The sequence below is a fragment of the Lampetra fluviatilis genome, unplaced genomic scaffold (assembly GCF_964198595.1).
Source record: "Lampetra fluviatilis unplaced genomic scaffold, kcLamFluv1.1 SCAFFOLD_243, whole genome shotgun sequence".
Classification (NCBI taxonomy): Eukaryota; Metazoa; Chordata; class Hyperoartia; order Petromyzontiformes; family Petromyzontidae; genus Lampetra; species Lampetra fluviatilis.
In genome coordinates this window covers 37,501-65,120 of record NW_027621824.1, presented here as the reverse complement: position 1 = coordinate 65,120, position 27,620 = coordinate 37,501, and the positions used below count along the sequence as shown (strand labels likewise).

Sequence of the window (27,620 nt, the reverse complement as noted above, 5' to 3'; positions counted from 1 at the left end):
GTAAGTGGGTGAGGGGGTGAGGGGGGTGAGTGGGTGAGTGGGGGGGGTGGGTGGGTGACGTGGGTGAGTGGGTGGGTGAGTGGGTGAGTGGGTGAGGGGGTGAGTGAGTGGGTGAATGGCTGAGTGGGTGAATGAGTGAATGAGTGAGTGAGTGAATGAGTGAGTGAGTGGTGGGTGAGTGGGTGAATGAGTGGGTGAGTGGGTGGGTGAGTGAGTGAGTGGGGGGGGGTGGGTGAGTGAGTGAGTGGGTGAATGGCTGAGTGGGTGGGGTGAGTGGGTGAGTGAGTGGGTGAATGAGTGAATGAGTGGGTGAGTGGGTGGGTGAGTGAGTGAGTGGGTGAGTGAGTGGGTGAGTGGGTGGTGAGTGGTGGGTGAGTGGGTGAGTGAGTGAGTGGATGGGTGAGTGAGTGGGTGAGTGGATGGGTGAGTGAGTGGGTGAGTGGGTGGGTGAGTGGGTGAGTGGGTGGGTGAGTGAGTGAGTGGGTGCGTGAGTGGGTGAATGGCTAAGTGGGTGAATGAGTGAATGAGTGAGTGGGTGAATGAGTGAATGAGTGGGTGAGTGGGTGGGTGAGTGAGTGGGTGAGTGGGTCAGTGAGTGGGTGAGTGGGTGAGTGAGTGGGTGGGTGAGTGAGTGGGTGAGTGAGTGAGTGAGTGGATGGGTGAGTGAGTGGGTGAGTGGATGGGTGAGTGAGTGGGTGAGTGAGTGAGTGAGTGGGTGAGTGGGTGGGTGAATGAGTGAGTGGGTGAATGGCTGAGTGGGTGATGAGTGAATGAGTGAATGGCTGAGTGGGTGAATGGGTGAATGAATGAGTGAATGAGTGAATGGCTGAATGGGTGAATGAGTGAATGAGTGAGTGAGTGAGTGGGTGAGTGAGTGAGTGAGTGGGTAGTTGTTGGTGATGCTGTTGATGGGGACACCTCTTTGGGTTTGGTGTGAAGACCGCCTCCTGCGTTTCCGTGCCAGCAGAAACGCGCCGGAGACACACAGAGAGGAGCTACAGCCTGAGACACGGGGGGAGACAGTGTTGAGTCTGTGGTGCAGTGTTGAGTCTATGGGGGCAGTGTTGAGTCTATGCTGCAGTGTTGAGTCTGTGGTGCAGTGTTGAGTCTATGGGGGCAGTGTTGAGTCTATGGTGCAGTGTTGAGTCTGTGGTGCAGTGTTGAGTCTATGGGGGCAGTGTTGAGTCTATGGGGCAGTGTTGAGTCTATGGTGCAGTGTTGAGTCTGTGGGTCTCAGTGCTGAGTCTGTGGGTCTCAGTGTTGAGTCTGTGGGTCTCAGTGTTGAGTCTGTGGGTCTCAGTGCTGAGTCTGTGGGTCTCAGTGTTGAGTCTGTGGGTCTCAGTGCTGAGTCTGTGGGTCTCAGTGTTGAGTCTATCGTGCAGTGTTGAGTCTGTGGGTCTCAGTGCTGAGTCTGTGGGTCTCAGTGTTGAGTCTGTGGGTCTCAGTGCTGAGTCTGTGGGTCTCAGTGTTGAGTCTGTGGGTCCCAGTGTTGAGTCTGTGGGTCTCAGTGTTGAGTCTGTGGTGCAGTGTTGAGTCTGTGCGTCTCAGTGCTGAGTCTGTGGGTCTCAGTGCTGAGTCTGTGGGTCTCAGTGTTGAGTCTGTGGGTCCCAGTGTTGAGTCTGTGGGTCTCAGTGTTGAGTCTGTGGTGCAGTGTTGAGTCTGTGCGTCTCAGTGCTGAGTCTGTGGGTCTCAGCGCTGAGTCTGTGGGTCTCAGCGCTGAGTCTGTGGGTCTCAGCGTTGAGTCTGTGGGTCTCAGTGTTGAGTCTGTGGGTCTCAGTGTTGAGTCTGTGGGTCCCAGTGTTGAGTCTGTGGGTCTCAGCGCTGAGTCTGTGGGTCTCAGTGCTGAGTCTGTGGGTCTCAGTGCTGAGTCTGTGGGTCTCAGTGTTGAGTCTATCGTGCAGTGTTGAGTCTGTGGGTCTCAGTGCTGAGTCTGTGGGTCTCAGTGTTGAGTCTGTGGGTCTCAGTGCTGAGTCTGTGGGTCTCAGTGTTGAGTCTGTGGGTCCCAGTGTTGAGTCTGTGGGTCTCAGTGTTGAGTCTGTGGTGCAGTGTTGAGTCTGTGCGTCTCAGTGCTGAGTCTGTGGGTCTCAGCGCTGAGTCTGTGGGTCTCAGCGCTGAGTCTGTGGGTCTCAGCGTTGAGTCTGTGGGTCTCAGTGTTGAGTCTGTGGGTCTCAGTGTTGAGTCTGTGGGTCCCAGTGTTGAGTCTGTGGGTCTCAGTGTTGAGTCTATGGTGCAGTGTTGAGTCTGTGCGTCTCAGTGCTGAGTCTGTGGGTCTCAGCGCTGAGTCTGTGGGTCTCAGCGCTGAGTCTGTGGGTCTCAGCGTTGAGTCTGTGGGTCTCAGTGTTGAGTCTGTGGGTCTCAGTGTTGAGTCTATGGGTCTCGGTGTTGATTCCATGGGGCAGTGCTGAGTCTGTGGGTCTCAGTGCTGAGTCTGTGGGTCTTAGCGCTGAGTCTGTGGGTCTCAGTGCTGAGTCTATGGTGCAGTGCTGAGTCTGTGGGTCTCAGTGTTGAGTCTATGGACAGTGCTGAGTCTGTGGGTCTCAGTGCTGAGTCTGTGGGTCTCAGTGCTGAGTCTGTGGGTCTCAGTGCTGAGTCTGTGGGTCTCAGTGTTGAGTCTGTGGGGCAGTGCTGGGTCTACGGTGCAGTGTTGAGTCTGTGGGTCTCAGTGCTGAGTCTGTGGGTCTCAGTGTTGAGTAGGGGTCGGCACGGTTTGAACCGACTCAAACTGGTTTCAAATTGAGCAATCCAAACCAAACCAGCGACGACTGAACCAAACCAAACCAAAACCAAACCAAACTAAGCTAAACCAAACCTCTTAAGTTGGCTTGAACCAAACTAGTTTGAGCCGGTTCCACCCTGTCCGAGCCAAACCGAGTCGGTTTTCGTAGCCCCAAACCAAACCGAACCAGTTCAAACAGAGCCAAACCAAACCGATTTGGTTCGGTTCAAACCGCGGTTTGGTGGTTTGAGCCAAACCGTGCCGACCCCTAGTGTTGAGTCTATGGGTCTCAGTGCTGAGTCTGTGGGTCTCAGTGCTGAGTCTGTGGGTCTCAGTGTTGAGTCTGTGGGTCTCAGTGTTGAGTCTGTGGGTCTCAGTGCTGAGTCTGTGGGTCTCAGTGCTGAGTCTGTGGGTCTCAGCGCTGAGTCTGTGGGTCTCAGTGCTGAGTCTGTGGGTCTCAGTGTTGAGTCTGTGGGTCTCAGTGTTGAGTCTGTGGGTCTCAGTGCTGAGTCTATGGGGCAGTGTTGAGTCTATGGGTCGAGGTGTTGAGTCTACGGTGCAGTGATGAGTCTGTGGGTCTCAGTGCTGAGTCTATGGAGCAGTGTTGAGTCTGTGGGTCTCAGTGTTGAGTCTGTGGGTCTCAGTGCTGAGTCTGTGGGTCTCAGTGCTGAGTCTGTGGGTCTCAGTGTTGAGTCTGTGGGTCTCAGTGTTGAGTCTGTGGGTCTCAGTGCTGAGTCTGTGGGTCTCAGTGCTGAGTCTATGGTGCAGTGCTGAGTCTGTGGGTCTCAGTGTTGAGTCTATGGACAGTGCTGAGTCTGTGGGTCTCAGTGCTGAGTCTGTGGGTCTCAGTGCTGAGTCTGTGGGTCTCAGTGCTGAGTCTGTGGGTCTCAGTGTTGAGTCTGTGGAGCAGTGCTGGGTCTACGGTGCAGTGTTGAGTCTGTGGGTCTCAGTGCTGAGTCTGTGGGTCTCAGTGTTGAGTAGGGGTCGGCACGGTTTGAACCGACTCAAACTGGTTTCAAATTGAGCAATCCAAACCAAACCAGCGACGACTGAACCAAACCAAACCAAAACCAAACCAAACTAAGCTAAACCAAACCTCTTAAGTTGGCTTGAACCAAACTAGTTTGAGCCGGTTCCACCCTGTCCGAGCCAAACCGAGTCGGTTTTCGTAGCCCCAAACCAAACCGAACCAGTTCAAACAGAGCCAAACCAAACCGATTTGGTTCGGTTCAAACCGCGGTTTGGTGGTTTGAGCCAAACCGTGCCGACCCCTAGTGTTGAGTCTATGGGTCTCAGTGCTGAGTCTGTGGGTCTCAGTGCTGAGTCTGTGGGTCTCAGTGTTGAGTCTGTGGGTCTCAGTGTTGAGTCTGTGGGTCTCAGTGCTGAGTCTGTGGGTCTCAGTGCTGAGTCTGTGGGTCTCAGCGCTGAGTCTGTGGGTCTCAGTGCTGAGTCTGTGGGTCTCAGTGTTGAGTCTGTGGGTCTCAGTGTTGAGTCTGTGGGTCTCAGTGCTGAGTCTATGGGGCAGTGTTGAGTCTATGGGTCGAGGTGTTGAGTCTACGGTGCAGTGATGAGTCTGTGGGTCTCAGTGCTGAGTCTATGGAGCAGTGTTGAGTCTGTGGGTCTCAGTGTTGAGTCTGTGGGTCTCAGTGCTGAGTCTGTGGGTCTCAGTGCTGAGTCTGTGGGTCTCAGTGTTGAGTCTGTGGGTCTCAGTGTTGAGTCTGTGGGTCTCAGTGCTGAGTCTGTGGGTCTCAGTGCTGAGTCTGTGGGTCTCAGTGTTGAGTCTGTGGGTCTCAGTGCTGAGTCTGTGGGTCTCAGTGTTGAGTCTGTGGGTCTCAGTGCTGAGTCTGTGGGTCTCAGTGCTGAGTCTGTGGGTCTCAGTGTTGAGTCTGTGGGTCTCAGTGCTGAGTCTGTGGGTCTCAGTGCTGAGTCTGTGGGTCTCAGTGCTGGGTCTACGGTGCAGTGATGAGTCTGTGGGTCTCAGTGCTGAGTCTGTGGGTCTCAGTGTTGAGTCTGTGGGTCTCAGTGTTGAGTCTGTGGGTCTCAGTGCTGGGTCTACGGTGCAGTGATGAGTCTGTGGGTCTCAGTGCTGAGTCTGTGGGTCTCAGTGTTGAGTCTGTGGGTCTCAGTGTTGAGTCTGTGGGTCTCAGTGATGGGTCTACGGTGCAGTGCTGAGTCTGTGGGTCTCAGTGCTGAGTCTGTGGGTCTCAGTGCTGAGTCTGTGGGTCTCAGTGCTGAGTCTGTGGGTCTCAGTGTTGAGTCTATGGGGCAGTGCTGAGTCTGTGGGTCTCAGTGCTGAGTCTGTGGGTCTCAGTGCTGAGTCTGTGGGTCTCAGTGTTGAGTCTGTGGGTCTCAGTGTTGAGTCTGTGGGTCTCAGTGTTGAGTCTGTGGGTCTCAGTGCTGAGTCTGTGGGTCTCAGTGTTGAGTCTGTGGGTCTCAGTGTTGAGTCTGTGGGTCTCAGTGCTGAGTCTATGGTGCAGTGTTGAGTCTATGGGTCTCAGTGCTGAGTCTGTGGGTCTCTATGAACCTTACCAGTAGTAGCCTCCTCCGCTCCGGGGTTTCTGTCATTGGAGAGAACCTCCATCTCCTGGCCTGAGAATAGTCACAGCATCAGCATCATCATCAGCATCATCATCATCATCAGCAGCACAATCACCATCATCACCATCATCATCAGCATCATCGCCATCATCATCAGCAGCAGCAACAGCAGGACATGGGTGAGTGTGCGAGTGAATTCCAGGGTGGGTGAGAGAGATACACGGAGAGAGAGAGACGCGGACTGCAGATTTACAGCAGCAGGCATCGTCAGGATACGGGATCGAACCCACGACCTCCTGCGTACCAGGCGAGGTAGTCAACATCTCCTAGCCACTGTGATGATGATGAGAGAGACACAGACCTCCTGTAGACCAGGCGAGGTAGTTAACATCTCCTAGCCACCGTGATGTTAGGGTTGGGATCGAACCCACGACCTCCTGCGTACCAGGCGAGGTAGTTAGCATCTCATAGCCACCGTGATGGTGATGATGAGAGAGACACAGACCTCCTGTAGACCAGGTGAGGTAGTCAACATCTCATAGCCACCGTGATGATGAGAGAGACACAGACCTCCTGTAGACCAGGTGAGGTAGTCAACATCTCATAGCCACCGTGATGATGATGAGAGAGACACAGACCTCCTGCGTACCAGGCGAGGTAGTCGTAACGCAGCGAAGACACACACACACAGACACACAGACAGACACACACACACACACAGAGACACAGACACACACACAGACACACACACTGACATACACACACACATACACACAGACGCACAGACACACACTGACACACACTGACACGCACACACACAGACACACACACACAGACGCACAGACACACACAGACACACACTGACACAATGACACACACACACAGACACACACACTGACACTGTACATGCAGTATACGTACTGCATGTACACTGTATCTACACGTTGTAGATACTGTACGCGCATACAGTACCTACAGTGTACATACACTGTACAGACACCGCGCGCACACTGTACAAACCGTGTACACACTGTACACACTCAGTGTGTACAGTGTGTGTACAGTGTGTACGCGGCGTATATGCACAGTACACACACTTGTATACAGTATGCACACTGTACACTAGGTATACAGTGTGTACATTAAAGACACTGTATACACGGCATGTATTACACTGTACGTACAGTGTGTGTACAGTGTGTGCAGTGTGTACAGTGTTGATTCCCCCGGGCGTTACGTCACCACCTCCTCCCCCCTCCCTCCGATGGGGGAGTGGGGGGTGTGGGGTGGGGGTGGTGGGGGGTGGTGGGGGGTGGTGGGGGGTGGTGGTGGGGGGGGTGGGAGGGGTTGGGGTTAGTGGGGGGGTGGTGGGTGGTGTGTGTGTAGTGTGTGTAGTGTGTGGTGTGTGTGGTGTGTGTGTGTGTGTGGTGTGTGTGTGTGGTGTGTGTGTGGTGTGTGTGTGTGGTGTGTGTGTGTGGTGTGTGTGTGGTGTGTGTGGTGCGTGTGTGTTGTGGTGTGTGTGTGGTGTGTGTGTGGTGTGTGTGGTGTGTGTGGTGTGGTGTGTGTGGTGTGGTGTGTGTGGTGTGGTGTGTGTGGTGTGTGTGTGGTGGGTGTGGTGTGTGTGGTGTGGTGTGTGGTGTGTGGTGTCTGTGTGTGGTGTGTGTGGTGTATGTGGTGTGTGTGGTGTGCGTGTGTGGTGTGTGTGGTGTGTGTGGGGTGTGGTGTGTGTGGTGTGCGTGTGTGGTGTGTGTGGTGTGTGGGGTGTGGTGTGTGTGGTGTGCGTGTGTGGTGTGTGTGGTGTGTGCGTGTGTGGTGTGTGTGGTGTGTGTGTGGTGTGTGTGGTGTGCGTGTGGTGTGTGGTGTGTGTGTGGTGTGTGTGGTGTGTGGTGTCTGTGGTGTCTGTGTGTGGTGTATGTGGTGTGTGTGGTGTGCGTGTGTGGTGTGTGTGTGGTGTGTGTGGTGTGGTGTGTGTGTGTGTGTGGTGTGTGTGTTGTGTGTGGTGTGTGTGGTGCGTGTGTGGTGTGTGTGTGTTGTGGTGTGTGCGTGGTGTGTGTGTGGTGTGTGTGTGTGGTGTGCGTGTGTGGTGTGTGTGGTGTGTATGGTGTGTGGTGTGTGTGTGGTGTGTGGTGCGTGTGTGGTGCGTGTGTGTTGTGGTGTGTGCGTGGTGTGTGCGTGGTGTGTGCGTGGTGTGTGTGTGTGTGGTGTGGTGTGTGTGGTGTGTGTGGTGTGTGTGTGGTGTGTGTGGTGTGGTGTGTGTGGTGTGTGGTGTCTGTGTGTGGTGTGTGTGGTGTATGTGGTGTGTGTGGTGTGCGTGTGTGCGTGTGTGGTCTGTGTGGGGTGTGGTGTGTGTGGTGTGCGTGTGTGGTGTGTGTGGTGTGTGCGTGTGTGGTGTGTGTGGTGTGTGTGTGGTGTGTGTGGTGTGCGTGTGGTGTGTGGTGTGTGTGGTGTCTGTGTGTGGTGTGTGTGGTGTATGTGGTGTGTGTGGTGTGCGTGTGTGGTGTGTGTGTGTGTGGTGTGTGTGGTGTGTGTGTGGTGTGTGTGGTGTGTGTGTGGTGTGTGTGGTGTGTGTGGTGTGTGTGTGGTGTGTGTGTGTGGTGTGTGTGTTGTGTGTGGTGTGTGTGGTGCGTGTGTGGTGTGTGTGTGTTGTGGTGTGTGCGTGGTGTGTGTGTGGTGTGCGTGTGTGGTGTGTATGGTGTGTGGTGCGTGTGTGGTGCGTGTGTGGTGTGTGGTGCGTGTGTGGTGTGTGTGTTGTGGTGTGTGCGTGGTGTGTGTGTGGTGTGTGTGTGGTGTGTGCGTGGTGTGTGTGTGGTGTGTGTGGTGTGTGTGTGTGTGGTGTGTGTGGTGTGTGTGGTGTGTGTGGTGTGGTGTGTGTGTGGTGTGTGTGGTGTGTGTGGTGTGGTGTGTGGTGTCTGTGTGTGGTGTGTGTGGTGTATGTGGTGTGTGTGGTGTGCGTGTGTGGTGTGTGTGGTGTGTGTGGGGTGTGGTGTGTGTGGTGTGCGTGTGTGGTGTGTGTGGTGTGTGCGTGTGTGGTGTGTGTGGTGTGCGTGTGTGGTGTGTGGTGTGCGTGTGGTGTGTGTGGTGTGGTGTGTGGTGTCTGTGTGTGGTGTGTGTGGTGTATGTGGTGTGCGTGTGTGGTGTGTGTGGTGTGTGCGTGTGTGGTGTGTGTGGTGTGCGTGTGTGGTGTGTGGTGTGCGTGTGGTGTGTGTGGTGTGGTGTGTGGTGTCTGTGTGTGGTGTGTGTGGTGTATGTGGTGTGTGTGGTGTGCGTGTGTGTGGTGTGCGTGTGTGTGGTGTGTGTGTGGTGTGTGGTGTGTGGTGTGTGTGGTGTGTGTGTGGCGTGTGTGTGTGTGTGGTGTGTGTGGTGTGTGTGTGGTGTGTGTGTGGTGTGTGTGTGTGGTGTGTGTGTGTGGTGTGTGTGGTGTGTGTGTGTGGTGTGTGTGGTGTGTGTGGTGTGTGTGGTGTCTGTGGTGTCTGTGGTGTCTGTGTAATGGAGGCGGTCGGTGGTGTTTAGCTAGTGGTGTTGATGGTGATGAGGGAAGGTTGATGATTGTGGTGATGCTGAGGGAAAATTGATGATGATGGTGGCGGCGATGATGGTGGTGATGATGATGATGGTGGTGACGATGATGGTGGCGACGATGGTGATGGTGGTGATGCTGAGGGAAAGTTGATGATGATGGTGATGCTGAGGAGAAGTTGATGATGATGATGATGCTGAGGAGAAGTTGATGATGATGGTGATGATGGTGATGATGCTGAGGGAATGTTGATGATGGTGGTGATGATGGTGGTGATGATGACGGTGATGCTGAGGGAAAGTTAATGGTGACGATGATGATGGTGATGATGGTGATGCTGAGGGAAAGTTGATGATGGTGGTGATGATGGTGATGCTGAGGAGAAGTTGATAGTGACGATGGTGATGATGATGATGCTGAGGAGAAGTTGATGATGGTGGTGATGGTGGCAATGCTGAGGGAAAGTTGATGATGGTGGTGATGCTGAAGGAAAGTTGATGGTGATGGTGGTGATGATGGTGATGCTGAGGGAAAGTTGATGGTGACGATGGTGATGGTGGTGATGATGCTGAGAAGTTGATGATTATGGTGATGGTGGCGATGCTGAGGGAAAGTTGATGATGGTGGTGATGGTGGCGATGCTGAGGGAAAGTTGATGATGATGATGATGCTGAGGGAAAATTGATGATGGTGGTGATGATGATGCTGAGGGAAAGTTGATGATGATGATGGTGGTGATGATGATGCTGAGGAGAAGTTGATGATGGTGGTGATGATGGTGATGATGAGGGGAAGTTGATGGTGATGACGATGATGATGATGCTGAGGAAAAGTTGATGATGATGGCGATGATGGTGGTGATGATGATGACGGTGATGCTGATGCTGAGGGAAACTTGATGATGATGATGATGACTCACGTCCGTGTTGATGCTGAGGGCTGCTGCTGCTGCTGCATGCTGCTGGAGGCGTCTGTGAAGCAGCCGTCGCCTCAGCGGCAGCTGCAGCAGCAACAGCGGCGACTGCTGCTGCTGCAGCTGCAGTTGCAGCAGCAGCAGTCGTGAAGGACACAGCGTGCCAACTACAGCCGCCATCGCCACGGCCTTTCACCGGCTAGCGGAAGAGGTCAACAAGAAAAGTAGGGGGGGGTGGTGGTGGGGAGCCCCTAATTAATATTCATGAGGGCGAAAGGGGCGGGGCGTAGCGCGCGTCGTGGCTGGATAGCCAATGGGAGCGTCGGAATAGCGCGCGCGCTCATGAATATTGATGAGGAGTTGCGTCATTTCCGTTCATTTCGCGCGCGTCTCGCGTGAGCGTCGGGACGCGCCCCCCCTGATTTAATATTCATGAGGGAGCTCGACCAATGGGAGCGCGGGGATCTTGCGCGCGCGCTCATGAATATTGATGAGGAGTTGCGTCACTTCCGTTAATTTCGCGCGCTTCTCGCGAGAGCGTCGGGACGCGCCCCCCTGATTTAATATTCATGAGGGAGCTCGGCCAATGGGAGCGCAGGGATCTCGCGCGCGCGCTCATGAATATTTAATGAGGCACTGCGTCATTTCCGTTAATGTCTCGCGCGCGCGCGCGCTTCTCGCGAGAGCGTCGGGACGCGCCCCCCCTGATTTAATATTCATGAGGGAGCTCGGCCAATGGGAGCGCGGGGATCTCGCGCGCGCGCGCTCATGAATATTTAATGAGGGTTGCGTCACTTCCGTTAATGTCTCGCGCACGCGCAAGAGAGTCTCGCGAGAGCGTCGAGACGCGCCCCCCTGATTGAATATTCACGAAGGGAGCTCGACCAATGGGAGCGCAGAGATCGCGCGCGCGCTCATGAATATTTAATGAGGCCAGGCGGGCGGGATGATGCCGACCAATCGGATCGCTTGGCGGATAACTGGGGGGGGGGGAGGGGAGGGGGGGGTAGCTCATGAATATTAATTAGGTTGAGTAACTGGAATGTCACGCGCTTATCTCGCGAGGGCATCGGGACACGAGCTGCAATTAATATTCATGAGCTCGGCCAATGGGAGCGCAGACATGATTAACCGGTTAATTAACCGGTTAATTAATCGGTAACCACGTGGTACATCGTTAATCACGTGGTTCATCGCTAGCCACGTGGTTCAATCGCTAAGCACGTGGTTCAATCGCTAACCACGTGGTTCAATCAGTAACCACGTGGTCCACCTTTAACCACGTGGTCCGTCGCCAACCACGTGGTTTCATCAAATATAAAACATGCAAATTTGTTTTATTGTTTTATATTTTTATTATTTCATTATTTCCCTTCTACGTGACTTTACCGAAAGAACCAAGAAGATGAATCCCTGCAGTCACGAAAGCTTTAAACCGAAATTTTATTATGTTATATTTTTATTATTTTATTATTTCCCTTCTACGTGACTTTACCGAAAGAACCAATACTAGAGTATGAATCTAGATCAGTATCAGTATGCGGACGGTGGATGAACATTGGTCATCGTTCTGACCCCCAGGGCTGATGCGAAAGGAATGTCGCAATGTCCCCCAGACACTCTGAGGACATCAGGGGCAGTGTTGCCAAACCACAGTTAATCACTCATCGCAAACAGCCTCGCTGCCTCATAGACTCAGCATTGTACTATAGACTCAGCACTGCACCATAGACTCAACACTACACCATAGACTCAGCATTGTACCATAGACTCAACATTGTACCATAGACTCAACATTGTACCATAGACTCAGCATTGTACCATAGACTCAACACTGCACCATAGACTCAACACTGCCCCATAGACTCAACGTTGCCCCATAGACTCAACACTGCCCCATAGACTCAACACTGCCCATAGACTCAACACTGCCCCATAGATTCAACACTGCCCCATAGATTCAACACTGCCACATAGACTCAACACTGCCACCCATAGACTCAACACTGCCCATAGACTCAACACTGCCCATAGACTCAACACTGCCCCATAGATTCAACACTGCCCCATAGACTCAACACTGCCACATAGACTCAACACTGCCACCCATAGACTCAACACTGCCCATAGACTCAACACTTCCCCATAGACTCAACACTGCCACCCATAGACTCAACACTGCCCCATAGACTCAACACTGCCCCATAGACTCAACACTGCCCCATAGACTCAACACTGCACCATAGACTCAACACTGCCACCCATAGACTCAACACTGCCCCATAGACTCAACACTGCCACCCATAGACTCAACGTTGCCCCATAGACTCAACACTGCCCCATAGACTCAACACTGCCCCATAGACTCAACGTTGCCCTATAGACTCAACACTGCCCCATAGACTCAACACTGCCACCCATAGACTCAACACTGCCCCATAGACTCAACACTGCACCATAGACTCAACACTGCCCCATAGACTCAACACTGCCCCATAGACTCAACACTGCACCATAGACTCAACACTGCCACCCATAGACTCAACACTGCCCCATAGACTCAACACTGCCACCCATAGACTCAACGTTGCCCCATAGACTCAACACTGCCCCATAGACTCAACACTGCCCCATAGACTCAACGTTGCCCTATAGACTCAACACTGCCCCATAGACTCAACACTGCCACCCATAGACTCAACACTGCCCCATAGACTCAACACTGCACCATAGACTCAACACTACCCCATAGACTCAACACTGCCACCCATAGACTCAACACTGCCCCATAGACTCAACACTGCACCATAGACTCAACACTGCCCCATAGACTCAACGTTGCCCCATAGACTCAACGTTGCCCCATAGACTCAACACTGCACCATAGACTCAACACTGCACCATAGACTCAACACTGCACCATAGACTCAACACTGCCCCATAGACTCAACGTTGCCCCATAGACTCAACGTTGCCCCATAGACTCAACACTGCACCATAGACTCAACACTGCACCATAGACTCAACACTGCTACCCATAGACTCAACACTGCCCCATAGACTCAACACTGCCCATAGACTCAACACTGCCCCATAGATTCAACACTGCCCCATAGATTCAACACTGCCACATAGACTCAACACTGCCACCCATAGACTCAACACTGCCCATAGACTCAACACTGCCCATAGACTCAACACTGCCCCATAGACTCAACACTGCCCCATAGACTCAACACTGCCCCATAGACTCAACGTTGCCCCATAGACTCAACACTGCCCCATAGACTCAACACTGCCCCATAGACTCAACACTGCCACCCATAGACTCAACACTGCCCCATAGACTCAACACTGCACCATAGACTCAACACTGCCCCATAGCCTTAACACTGCCACCCATAGACTCAACACTGCCCCATAGACTCAACACTGCCCCATAGACTCAACACTGCCCCATATACTCAACACTGCACCATAGACTCAACACTACCCATAGACTCAACACTGCACCATAGACTCAACACTGCCACCCATAGACTCAACACTGCCCCATAGACTCAACACTGCACCATAGACTCAACACTGCCCCATAGACTCAACACTGCCCCATAGACTCAGCACTGCACCATAGACTCAACACTGCACCATAGACTCAACACTGCCCCATAGACTCAACACTGCCCCATAGACTCAACACTGCCCCATAGACTCAGCACTGCACCATAGACTCAACACTGCACCATAGACTCAACACTGCCCCATAGACTCAACACTGCCCCATAGACTCAACACTGCCCCATAGACTAAACACTGCCCCATAGACTCAGCACTGCACCATAGACTCAACACTGCACCATAGACTCAGCACTGCACCATAGACTCAACACTGCACCATAGACTCAACACTGCCCCATAGACTCAACACTGCACCATAGACTCAACACTGCCCCATAGACTCAACACTGCCCCATAGACTCAACACTGCCCCATAGACTCAGCACTGCACCATAGACTCAACACTGCACCATAGACTCAGCACTGCACCATAGACTCAACACTGCACCATAGACTCAACACTGCCACCCATAGACTCAACACTGCACCATAGACTCAACACTGCACCATAGACTCAGCACTGCACCATAGACTCAACACTGCACCATAGACTCAACACTGCCACCCATAGACTCAACACTGCACCATAGACTCAACACTGCACCATAGACTCAGCACTGCACCATAGACTCAACACTGCACCATAGACTCAACACTGCACCATAGACTCAGCACTGCACCATAGACTCAACACTGCACCATAGACTCAACACTGCCACCCATAGACTCAACACTGCACCATAGACTCAACACTGCACCATAGACTCAGCACTGCCCCATAGACTCAACACTACCCATAGACTCAACACTGCACCATAGACTCAACACTGCCCCATAGACTCAACGTTGCCCCATAGACTCAACGTTGCCCCATAGACTCAACGTTGCCCCATAGACTCAACACTGCACCATAGACTCAACACTGCACCATAGACTCAACACTGCACCATAGACTCAACACTGCCCCATAGACTCAACGTTGCCCCATAGACTCAACGTTGCCCCATAGACTCAACGTTGCCCCATAGACTCAACACTGCACCATAGACTCAACACTGCCCCATAGACTCAACACTGCACCATAGACTCAACACTGCCCCATAGACTCAACACTGCACCATAGACTCAACACTGCCACCCATAGACTCAACACTGCCCCATAGACTCAACACTGCACCATAGACTCAACACTGCCCATAGACTCAACACTGCCCATAGACTCAACACTGCCCATAGACTCAACACTGCCCATAGACTCAACACTGCCCATAGACTCAACACTGCCACCCATAGACTCAACACTGCACCATAGACTCAACACTGCCCATAGACTCAACACTGTCCCATAGACTCAACACTGCCCATAGACTCAACACTGCACCATAGACTCAACACTGCCCCATAGACTCAACACTGCCCCATAGACTCAACACTGCACCATAGACTCAACACTGCCCCATAGACTCAACACTGCCCCATAGACTCAACACTGCCCCATAGACTCAACACTGCACCATAGACTCAACACTGCCCCATAGACTCAACACTGCACCATAGACTCAACACTGCCCCATAGACTCAACACTGCCCATAGACTCAACACTGCCCCATAGACTCAACACTGCCCCATAGACTCAACACTGCCCCATAGACTCAACACTGCACCATAGACTCAACACTGCCCCATAGACTCAACACTGCACCATAGACTCAACACTGCCCCATAGACTCAACACTGCCCATAGACTCAACACTGCCCCATAGACTCAACACTGCACCATAGACTCAGCACTGCCCCATAGACTCAACACTGCACCATAGACTCAACACTGCCCCATAGACTCAACACTGCCCCATAGACTCAACACTGCCCCATAGACTCAACACTGCCCCATAGACTCAACACTGCACCATAGACTCAACACTGCCCCATAGACTCAACACTGCCCATAGACTCAACACTGCCCCATAGACTCAACACTGCACCATAGACTCAGCACTGCCCCATAGACTCAACACTGCACCATAGACTCAACACTGCCCCATAGACTCAACACTGCCCCATAGACTCAACACTGCCCCATAGACTCAACACTGCCCCATAGACTCAACACTGCACCATAGACTCAACACTGCCCCATAGACTCAACACTGCCCATAGACTCAACACTGCCCCATAGACTCAACACTGCACCATAGACTCAGCACTGCCCCATAGACTCAACACTGCACCATAGACTCAACACTGCCCCATAGACTCAACACTGCCCCATAGACTCAACACTGCCCCATAGACTCAACACTGCCCCATAGACTCAACGTTGCCCCATAGACTCAACGTTGGTTGCTATGGGGGGGAGGGGTGACTTCCGGGTCTGGTTACCATGGCGACGCGCTTCAACAAAGGCCTAGGCGACGAGGCCTCGGCTAGGTGAGCCCGGGGCCTGCAATTTTTGTTTATAGTTGCAATTCACCACCAAACTTCGCGGAAATTAACTTTTAATTTCGCTTTTTAAGACGCTGGCAAAGGTGGGGCGACTTCTGAGGGTCGCGTCAGTTGGCGGGAATTTATAATTGTGGTTAAAAGGACTGCAACCCAGGTGAGCGTTCAGGTTATAAGGATTTTAAGTTAATTTTATATTAAACATTTTGTATACAATTATTGCCTTTTTTAAAATCTGTACAGCTTCGTGAACAAGTGTTACCTTGTTTGACTTGTGTAACGGATAATGTCTTCGCACATCATGTAGCACTCACTCACTCACCTACTCACCCACTCACTCTCACTCACCCACTCACTCACCCACTCACCCACTCACTCACCTACTCACCCACTCACTCACCCACTCACTCTCACTCACTCTCACTTACTCATCCACTCACTCATTCACCTACTCACTCACCCACTCACTCACCCACTCACTCATTCACCTACTCACTCACCCACCCACTCACTCACCCACTCACCCACTAACTCACCTACTCACTCACTCACTCACCCACTCACTCACCCACTCACCCACTCACTCACTCACTCACCCACTCACCCACTCACTCACCCACTCACTCATGCACTCACCCACTCACTCACCCACTCACACACTCACTCACTCACCTACTCACTCACTCACCCACTCACTTACCCACTCACTCACTCACCTACTCACCCACTCACTCACCTACTCACCCACTCACTCGCTCACTCACTTACTCACCCACTCACCCACCCACCCACACAGACACAGAGACACACAGACACATAGAGACACGGAGACACACACAGCCACACAAAGGCAAACACAGACACAGAGACACACACACACAGACACACACACAGACACACACAGAGACACACATACACACAGACACACACACAGACACACACAGAGACACACGCAGACACAGACACACACAGACACAGAGACACACACACAGACACACACACACACACTCAGGCACAGAGACACACAGAGACACACACACAGACACAGAGACACACAGACACACACAGACACACACAGACACACACAGACACCCACACACAGACACACACAGACGCACACACACACACAGACACCCACACACACAGACACACACAGACACACACACAGACACAGAGAGAGACAAACACACACAGACACACACACAGACACACACACACACAGACACAGACACACACACAGACACACACACAGACACACAGAGACAGACACAGAGAGACACACACAGACACAGAGACACACACAGACACACACAGACACACACACACAGACACACACACACAGACACACACACACACACAGACACAGAGACACACACAGACACAGAGACACACACAGACACACACACAGAGACACACACAGACACAGAGAGACACACAGAGACACACACAGACACACACACACAGACACACACACAGACGCACACACAGACACACACACACAGACACACACACAGACACACACACAGACACACACACAGACACACACACACAGACACACACACACAGACACACACACAGACGCACACACAGACACACACACACAGACACACACACAGACGCACACACAGACACACACAGACACACACACAGACGCACATACAGACACACACACACAGACACACACAGACACACACACACAGACACACACACAGACACACACACACAGACACACACACAGACACACACACACAGACACACACACACAGACACACAGACACACACACACAGACACACAGACACACACACAGACACACACACACAGACACACACACAGACACACACACAGACACACACACACAGACACACACACAGACACACACACAGACACACACACAGACACAGAGAGAGACAAACACATTTACGAGTCTCGCTCAACGCTCATTTCTCCCTCTCGGCTCGGCAGGGACACGATGTGGGTCGTGCGTCAAGCGGGTGGAGGTGGTGGAGCAGGTGGAGGTGGAGGAGGTGGTGGAGCAGGTGGAGGTGGTGGTGGAGGAGGTGGAGCGGTGGTGGAGGAGGAGGAGGAGGCGGAGGAGGTGCGGAGGCGGCTACGGGAAGAGACGAGGGCTCTACGCTGTCGTGCCAGATCGCTCTTCGTGGAGACGCAGAGACGGAGGAGGTGATGGCGGTGGTGGAGGTGGTGATGGTGGTGGTTGTGATGGTGGTGGTGGTGGTTGTGATGGTGGTGATGGTGGAGGTGTTGGTGATGGTGGTGATGGTGGTTGATGGTGGTGGCGGTGGTGTTGATGGAGATGGTGGTGGTGGTTGTGGTGGTGGTTGTGATGGTGGTGGTGGTGGTTGTGATGGTGGTGATGGTGGAGGTGTTGGTGATGGTGGTGATGGTGGTGATGGTGGTGGCGGTGGTGGTGATGTGGGTGGTGGTGGTGGTTGTGGTGGTGGTGATGGAGGTGTTGGTGTTGGTGATGGTGGTGGTGGTTGTGATGGTGGTTGTGATGGTGGTGGTGGTGATGGTGGTGGTGATGGTGGTGATGGAGGTGGTGGTGGTTGTGGTGGTTGTGGTGGTTGTGATGGTGGTGGTTGTGGTGGTGGTGGTGATGGAGGTGGTGGTGATGGAGGTGATGGTGGTGGTGATGGAGGTGGTGGTGATTGTGGTGGTGGTGTTTAAGGTGGTGGTGGTGGTGCTGATGGTGTTTAAGGTGGTGATGGAGGTGGTGGTGATTGTGGTGGTGGCGTTTAAAGTGGTGATGGTGGTGATTGTGCTGGTAGTGATGACGGTGGTGATTGAGGTGGTGGTGGTTGTGATGGTGGTGATGATGATGATGGTGATGATGGTGGTGATGATGGTGGTGATGATGATGGTGATGATGACACTCACCCTCACCACACTCATCACAACAACAACAGGCATCATTCGTTATGGTAGTGGTGGTGGTGGTTGTGATGGTGGTGATGATGATGGTGGTGGTGGTTGTGATGGTGGTGGTGGTTGTGATGGTGGTGATGATGATGGTGGTGATGATGATGGTGATGATGACACTCAACCTCACCACACTTATCACAACAACAACAGGCATCATTCGTTGTGGTGGTGGTGGTTGTGATGGTGGTGGTGGTGGTGGTGGTTGTGGTGGTGGTGGTTGTGGTGGTGGTGGTAGTTGTGATGGTGGTGGTGGTGGTGGTTGTGGTGGTGGTGGTGGTTGTGGTGGTGGTGGTAGTTGTGATGGTGGTGGTGGTGGTGGTTGTGGTGGTGGTGGTGGTGGTTGTGGCTGTTCCCCAAATGAACTTTGTAGCCACCACGTGAACAAGTGGGGCTCTGGACGGGTGTCAGGGACTGGTAACGCCTCCACCTTCAATTACTACCATGATAGCCCCCACCCACTCACTCACCCACTCACTCATCCACTCACTCACTCACCCACTCAATCACTCAGCCACCCACTCACACACTCACTCACTCACTCACCCACCCCCCCCCACTCACCCCCCCCACTCACCCCCCCACTCACTCACCGCCCCACTCATCCACCCAAACACTCACCCACCCACCCACTCACCCCCTCACCCACCCACCCCCCCACTCACCCCCCCACTCACCCCCCCACTCACCCCCTCACCCCCCCATTCACCCACCCACCCACTCACTCACCCACCCACTCATTCAATCACCCACTCACCCACTCACCCACCCACCCCCCCACCCCACTCACCCCCCCACTCAACCACCCACCCACCCACTCACTCACCCCACCCACCCACCCACTCACTCACTCACCCACCCACTCACCCACCCACCCACTCACTCACCCACCCACCCACCCACCCACCCACCCACTCACTCACCCACTCACCCACTCACTCACTCACTCAATCACTCAGCCACCCACTCACTCACTCAATCACTCAGCCACTCACTCATCCACTCACCCACTCACTCACCCACTCACCCACTCACTCACTCACACACTCACTCACTCATCCACTCACCCACTCACACACTCACTCACTCATCCACTCACTTACCCACCCACTCACTCATCCACTCACTTAGCCACCCACTCACTCACACACTCAATCACTCAGCCACCCACTCACTCACTCACCCACTCACCCACCCACTCACTCACCTACCCACTCACCCACCCCCCCACTCACCCACTCACTCACTCACTCACCCACCCACTCACTCACCCACTCAATCACTCAGCCACCCACTCACTCACTCACTCACCCAATCAATCACTCACCCACTCACTCACTCATCCACCCACCCACCCACTCACTCACTCACCCACTCACCCACCCCCCCACTCACCCACTCACTCACTCACCCACCCACTCACTCACTCACCCACCCACTCACCCACCCACCCCTCCACTCACCCACTCACCCACCCACCCACTCACCCACCCCCCCACTCATCCATCCCCCCACCCACTCACCCACCCACTCACCCACCCCCCCACCCACCCACTCACCCACCCCCCCACTCACCTCCCCCACTCACCCACTCACCCCCCCACTCACCCACCCACCCACCACTCACCCACCCACCCACTCACCCACCCACTCACACCCCCACCCACCCACCCCCCCACCCCCCCACCCACCCCTCCACTCACCCCCCCACCCCCCCACCCACTCACCCACCCACCCACTCACCCCCTCACCCACCCACCCCCCCACTCACCCCCCCACTCACCCCCCCACTCACCCCCCCACTCACCCCCTCACCCCCCCACTCACCCACCCACCCCCTCACCCACCCACCCCCCCACTCACCCCCCCCACTCACCCCCCTCACCCCCCCACTCACCCACCCACCCACTCACTCACCCACCCACTCATTCACTCACCCACTCATTCACTCACCCACTCACCCACTCACCCACCCACCCCCCCACCCCACTCACCCCCCCCACTCAACCCCCCACTCACCCACTCACCCACCCACCCACTCACCCACTCACCCACCCACCCACCCACTCACCCCCCCACTCACCCACTCACCCACCCACCCACCCCCCCACTCACCCACCCACCCACCCCCCCACTCACCCCCCCACTCACTCACCCACTCACCCACTCACTCACTCACTCACCCACCCCCCCACTCACCAACCCACTCCCCCACTCACCCACTCACCTACCCACCCCCCCACCCCACTCACCCGCCCACTCAACCCCCCACTCACCCACCCACCCACCCCCCCACTCACCCCCCCACTCACCCACTCACCCACCCACCCCCCCACTCACTCACCCACCCACCCACTCACCCCCCCCACTCACCCACCCACCCCCCCACTCACCCCCCACTCACCCACCCACCCACTCACTCACCCACTCACCCACCCACACACCCACCCACTCACCCACCCACTCACCCACTCACCCACCCACCCCCCCACTCACCCCCCCACTCACCCCCCCACTGACCCACTCACCCCCCCACTCACCCCCCCACTCACCCACTCACCCACCCACCCACCCCCTCACTCACCCACCCACCCACTCACCCACTCACCCACTCACCCCCCCACTCACCCCCCCACTCACCCACCCACTCACCCACCCACCCCCCCACTCACCCCCCCACTCACCCACTCACCCCCCCACCCACCCCCCCACTCACCCACTCACCCCCTCACCCCCCCACCCCCCCACTCACCCAGGCTGCTGGAGTCACGTGTGCGTGCTCACCATGAGGGTGAGGAGCGTCGTCGTGCATCCTGCCTGGCGGAGCGGAGAGCGCGGCAGACGGAGGCGACTGAAAACTTCCAGAGGAGTCACATCCCACTCAGCGCTAGGCGCAGAGGCACCCACATAGCACGCACTGGTGAGTGGGTGGGTGGGTGAGTGGGTGGGTGAGTGGGTGGGTGAGTGGGTGGGTGAGTGGGTGGGTGGGTGGGTGAGTGGGTGGGTGAGTGGGTGAGTGGGTGGGTGGGTGGGTGGGTGAGTGGGTGAGTGGGTGGGTGAGTGGGTGGGTGGGTGGGTGAGTGGGTGGGTGGGTGAGTGGGTGGGTGAGTGGGTGGGTGGGTGAGTGGGTGAGTGGGTGAGTGGGTGGGTGGGTGAGTGGGTGGGTGGGTGAGTGGGTGAGTGGGTGGGTGGGTGGGTGAGTGGGTGGGTGAGTGGGTGGGTGGGTGAGTAGGTGGGTGGGTGAGTGGGTGAGTGGGTGGGTGGGTGGGTGAGTGGGTGGGTGAGTGGGTGGGTGGGTGAGTAGGTGGGTGGGTGAGTGGGTGAGTGGGTGAGTGGGTGGGTGGGTGAGTGGGTGGGTGGGTGAGTGGGTGAGTGGGTGGGTGGGTGAGTGGGTGGGTGGGTGGGTGAGTGGGTGGGTGGGTGAGTGGGTGGGTGGGTGAGTAGGTGGGTGGGTGAGTGGGTGAGTGAGTTGGTGAGTGAGTTGGTGAGTGATTGTGTGCGCAGCATCCGCGAGGGGCCTGATCCCCCTGGACGAGGTCCTCGTCCTCATCCGAGGAGGGAGCACTAACTCCAGACTCAAGGCTGTCCCCCTCACGGAGCTCCGCCACGAGGACCCGCGTCCCCCCACGCGGAGCTCCGCCGTAGGTGGGACCACGTCCCCCGGGCGGAGCTCCGCCGTGGGGACCGCGCCCCGCCGGCGGAGCTCCGCCACGGGGACCGCGTCCCCACGGCGGAGCTCCGTCAGGGGGTCCGCGTCCCCACGGCGGAGCTCTGCCGTGGGGACCGTGTCCCTACGGCGGAGGCTGTTGAGAGCCGGAGGTTCTTCCAGAAGCGACTGGAGGCGTCTCAGCAGCAGCTCCACTCACAGTTGGCGGTGAGCGGGTACACAGACACAGGCAAAGCTCCCCCAGGTAGCCTCTAGCAGGCTGTAGGGGCAAGTGCTGTTACACACACAGACAAAGCTCCCCCAGGTAGCCTCTAGCAGGCTGTAGGGGCAAGTGCTGTTACACACACAGACAAAGCTCCCCCAGGTAGCCTCTAGCAGGGCAGTAGGGGCAAGTGCTGAGACACACACAGACAGAGACAAAGCTCCCCCAGGTAGCCTCTAGCAGGCTGTAGGGGCAAGTGCTGTTACACACACAGACAAAGCTCCCCCAGGTAGCCTCTAGCAGGCTGCAGGGGCAAGTGCTGTTACACACAGACACAGACAAAGCTCCCCCAGGTAGCCTCTAGCAGGCTGCAGGGGCAAGTGCTGTTACACACAGACACAGACAAAGCTCCCCCAGGTAGCCTCTAGCAGGGCTGTAGGGGCAAGTGCTGTTACACACACAAAGCTCCCCCAGGTAGCCTCTAGCAGGCTGAAGGGGCAAGTGCTGTTACACACAGACACAGACAAAGCTCCCCCAGGTAGCCTCTAGCAGGCTGCAGGGGCAAGTGCTGTTACACACAGACAAAGATTCCCCAGGTAGCCTCTAGCAGGCTGAAGGGGCAAGTGCTGTTAGTAGTAGCTACCTACAGAGGCAAAGCTCCCCCAGGTAGCCTCTAGCAGGCTGCAGGGGCAAGTGCTGTTACATAGACAAAGCTCCCCCAGGTAGCCTCTAGCAGGCTGTAGGGGCAAGTGCTGTTACACACTCAGACACAGACAAAGCTCCCCCAGGTAGCCTCTAGCAGGCTGCAGGGGCAAGTGCTGTTACACAGACAAAGCTCCCCCAGGTAGCCTCTAGCAGGCTGTAGGGGCAAGTGCTGTTAGGAGTAGCTACACACACAGACAAAGCTCCCCCAGGTAGCCTCTAGCAGGCTGTAGGGGCAAGTGCTGTTACACACTCAGACACAGACAAAGCTCCCCCAGGTAGTCTCTAACAGGCTGTAGGGGCAAGTGCTGTTACATAGACAAAGCTCCCCCAGGTAGCCTCTAGCAGGGCTGCAGGGGCAAGTGCTGTTACACACAGACACAGACAAAGCTCCCCCAGGTAGCCTCTAGCAGGGCAGTAGGGGCAAGTGCTGTTACATTGACAAAGCTCCCCCAGGTAGCCTCTAGCACTCACTCACCCACCCACTCACCCGCCCACTCACCCACCCACCCACCCACTCACTCACTCACTCACCCACCCACCCACTCACTCACTCACTCACCCACTCACTCACTCACCCACCCACCCACCCACTCACTCACTCACTCACCCACCCACCCACCCACTCACCCACCCACCCACTCACTCACTCACTCACTCACTCACCCACCCACCCACTCACTCACCCACTCACTCACTCACCCACCCACCCACTCACTCACTCACTCACCCACCCACCCACTCACTCACTCACTCACCCACCCACTCACCCACCCACCCACCCACCCACTCACCCACCCACCCACTCACTCACCCACCCACCCACCCACCCACTCACTCACTCACTCACCCACCCACTCACTCACTCACCCACTCACTCACTCACTCACCCACCCACCCACCCACCCACCCACTCACCCACCCACCCACCCACTCACTCACTCACTCACCCACCCACACTCACTCACTCATCCACCCACCCACCCACTCACCCACCCACTCACTCACCCACCCACTCACTCACTCACTCACTCACTCACTCACTCACTCACTCACCCACCCACCCACTCACTCACCCACCCACCCACCCACCCACTCACCCACCCACTCACTCACTCACCCACCCACCCACCCACCCACTCATTCACTCACTCACCCACCCACCCACCCACTCACCCACCCACTCACCCACTCACCCACCCACCCACCCACTCACTCACTCACTCACCCACCCACTCACTCACTCACTCACTCACTCACCCACCCACCCACCCACTCACCCACCCACCCACCCACCCACCCACTCACTCACCCACCCACTCACCCACTCACTCACCCACCCACTCACTCACTCACCCACCCACCCACCCACACTCACTCACTCACTCATCCACCCACCCACCCACCCACTCACCCACTCACTCACTCACTCACCCACCCACCCACCCACTCACTCACCCACCCACCCACCCACTCACTCACTCACTCACTCACTCACCCACCCACCCACCCACCCACCCACTCACCCACCCACCCACTCACTCACTCACCCACCCACCCACCCACCTACTCACCCACCCACTCATTCACCCACTCACTCACTCACTCACTCACCCACCCACTCACCCACCCACTCACCCACCCACCCACCCACCCACCCACCCACTCACTCACTCACCCACCCACCCACCCACCCACTCACTCACTCACCCACCCACCCACCACCACTCACTCACCCACCCACCCACTCACCCACCCACCCACTCACCCACTCACTCACCCACCCACCCACCCACCCACCCACCCACCCACCCACTCACTCACTCACCCACTCACTCACCCACCCACCCACTCACTCACTCACTCACCCACCCACCCACTCACTCACAAGGTGTGTGAGAGTGTTTTGGTGTGTGGCCTAACCTCCCTCCCTCCCCCTCCCTCCCCCCGTGGTGGTCAAGGCTTTGACGATCTCCGCGGGAGATTTCGTCTCCCCGCCAGGCAGCGTGTGCAGCGTCGACAGCCTGGACGAGTCGCCCCACGGGTCTAGAGTCACCCTGACGGCTCGTCCACCATCAACGCCACCACCACCACCACCACCACCACCGCCACCACCGTCACTCTTAGCTTACACATCAGCAGCAGCAGCAGTATCATCATGGTTGGCATCCACATCATCATCACCACCATCATCATCATCAGCACCATCAGCATCATCAGCACCATCATCATCATCACCACCATCATCATCAGCAACAGCATCAGCACCATCATCAGCAACAGCAGCAGCAGCAGCAGCACCGTCAAGATTATCGTCAACATCGTGGTTTATGTCAGCATCATCACAGCCACCACCACCATCATCATCATCATCAAAACCACCACCACCATCATCATCAGCACCTCCACCACCACCACCACCATCATCATCATCATCATCAAAACCACCATCATCAGCACCACCACCACCCCCACTACCACCACCATCATCAAAACCATCATCATCATCTTTAGCACCACCATCATCAAAACCATCATCATCATCAGCACCACCATCATCATCAGCACCACCCCCACTACCATCATCATCATCAAAACCACCACCACCCCCACTACCACCATCATCATCAAAACCATCATCATCAGCACCACCACCCCCACTACCACCACCACCACCATCAGCACCACCACCACTACCACCACCATCACCACCACTTGACACGAGTCGCCGATTTCCCGGACGCCAGTCCACGTGTCACCCCGGAGCCCGTCAGCGCGGGGACCCTGACGGAGGGTCCGCTCACGAAACGTCGGCCTCATCCCTCGTCCGACTGCAGCCGCAGCAGCTTCGCGATGACGACGACGATGACGGTGACGATGATGGTGGCGATGATGGTGATGGTGGCGGTGACGATGGTGATGGTGATGTTGGCGGCAAGGAGGTGGAGGTGGTGGAGGAGGTGGAGGAGGTGGTGGAGGTGGTGGAGGTGGTGGAGAGGCGCAGGCTCCAGTGGCCGCGTGGAATCCTCAAGAAGCCGCGGGTCGTCGTCACGGAGACGCCCGGCGGGTCGCTGTGCGGACACGACGTGCGGGACAGCGTGGAGGTCACTCTGCGCCTGCGGGGAGGTCCCCACGGCGGAGGTGGTCCCCACGGCGGAGGTGGTCCCCACGGCGGAGGAGGAGGAGGAGGTCGCTACAGCGGAGTAGGAGGAGGAGGAGGAGGTCTCTACGGCGGAGGAGAAGGGGGGGGTCCCCACGGTGGAGGAGGTCCCCACGGCGGAGGTCCCCACGGTGGAGGTCCCCACGGTGGAGGAGGGATCCGCTGTCCGGCTGACGGGTCATCCGGGAGGCGTGGGATGCCCAGCTGTGGTGGATGGCAGACGGAGGAGATGGAGGTGAAGATGGTGGTGGTGATGGTGGTGGTGATGGTGGGGGTGGTGGTGGTGATGGTGGTGGTGATGGTGGTGGTGGTGGTGATGATGGTGGTGGTGGTGGTGATGGTGGTGGTGATGGTGGTGGTGATGGTGGGGGTGGTGGTGGTGATGGTGGTGGTGATGGTGGTGGTGGTGGTGGTGATGATGGTGGTGGTGGTGATGATGGTGGTGGTGGTGGTGATGGTGGTGGTGCTGGTGGTGATGATGGTGGTGGTGATGATGATGATGATGGTGGTGGTGATGATGATGAATGATGATGGTGGTGGTGATGATGATGATGGTGGTGGTGGTGATGGTGGTGATGGTGATGGTGGTGGTGATGGTGGTGGTGATGGTGATGGTGGTGGTGGTGATGATGGTGGTGGTGGTGGTGATGATGGTGGTGGTGGTGGTGATGATGATGGTGGTGGTGATGATGATGATGGTGGTGGTGGTGATGCTGGTGATGGTGGTGGTGGTGATGCTGGTGATGGTGTTGATGGTGACCATCGATCGTCGCCTTGCGAGCAAATCCGCCGTTGTGCGTTTGCCGTTTTTCTCTCGAGGCGGCGATGGAGCAGGTGGAGGAGGTGGAGGTGGTGGTGAAGGAGGTGGAGGTGGAGGAGGTGGAGGAGGTGGAGGTGGTGGAGGTTCGAACGTCTCGCCGGAGGCTGCGTTGGTTCGATGAGGGCGACAACAACAACAACAACAACCACCACAACAACAACAACAACCACCACAACAACAACAAGAACAGCAGCAGTAGCAGCGGGATGACGATGACGACGACATGCGGGGGGAGGAGGAGGTGGAGGAGGTGGAGGTGGAAGAGGTGGAGGAGGTGGAGGTGGACGTGGAGGAGGTGGAGGAGGTGGAGGTGGAGGAGGTGGAAGAGGAGGTGGAGGAGGTGGAGTTGGAGGAGGTGGAGGAAAAGTTGGAGGTGGAGGAGGTGG

At 56.0% G+C, this 27,620-nt stretch overlaps 2 long non-coding RNA genes across 2 annotated transcripts; one reads left to right on the top strand and one right to left on the bottom strand.

Moving 5' to 3' along the window:
* Positions 1-915: 915 nt before the first annotated feature.
* On the bottom strand, positions 916-9,889 carry LOC144955742 (uncharacterized). Its single transcript, XR_013641796.1, has 3 exons — positions 9,691-9,889; positions 5,246-5,305; positions 916-1,002 (listed from the first exon to the last, which is right to left on the bottom strand). It is a non-coding gene; the product is annotated as an uncharacterized LOC144955742 (long non-coding RNA).
* Positions 9,890-17,843: 7,954 nt separating this feature from the next.
* Positions 17,844-22,291, top strand: LOC144955740 (uncharacterized). The gene is made up of 3 exons (XR_013641795.1): positions 17,844-17,924; positions 21,440-21,603; positions 22,188-22,291. It is a non-coding gene; the product is annotated as an uncharacterized LOC144955740 (long non-coding RNA).
* Positions 22,292-27,620: the final 5,329 nt, after the last annotated feature.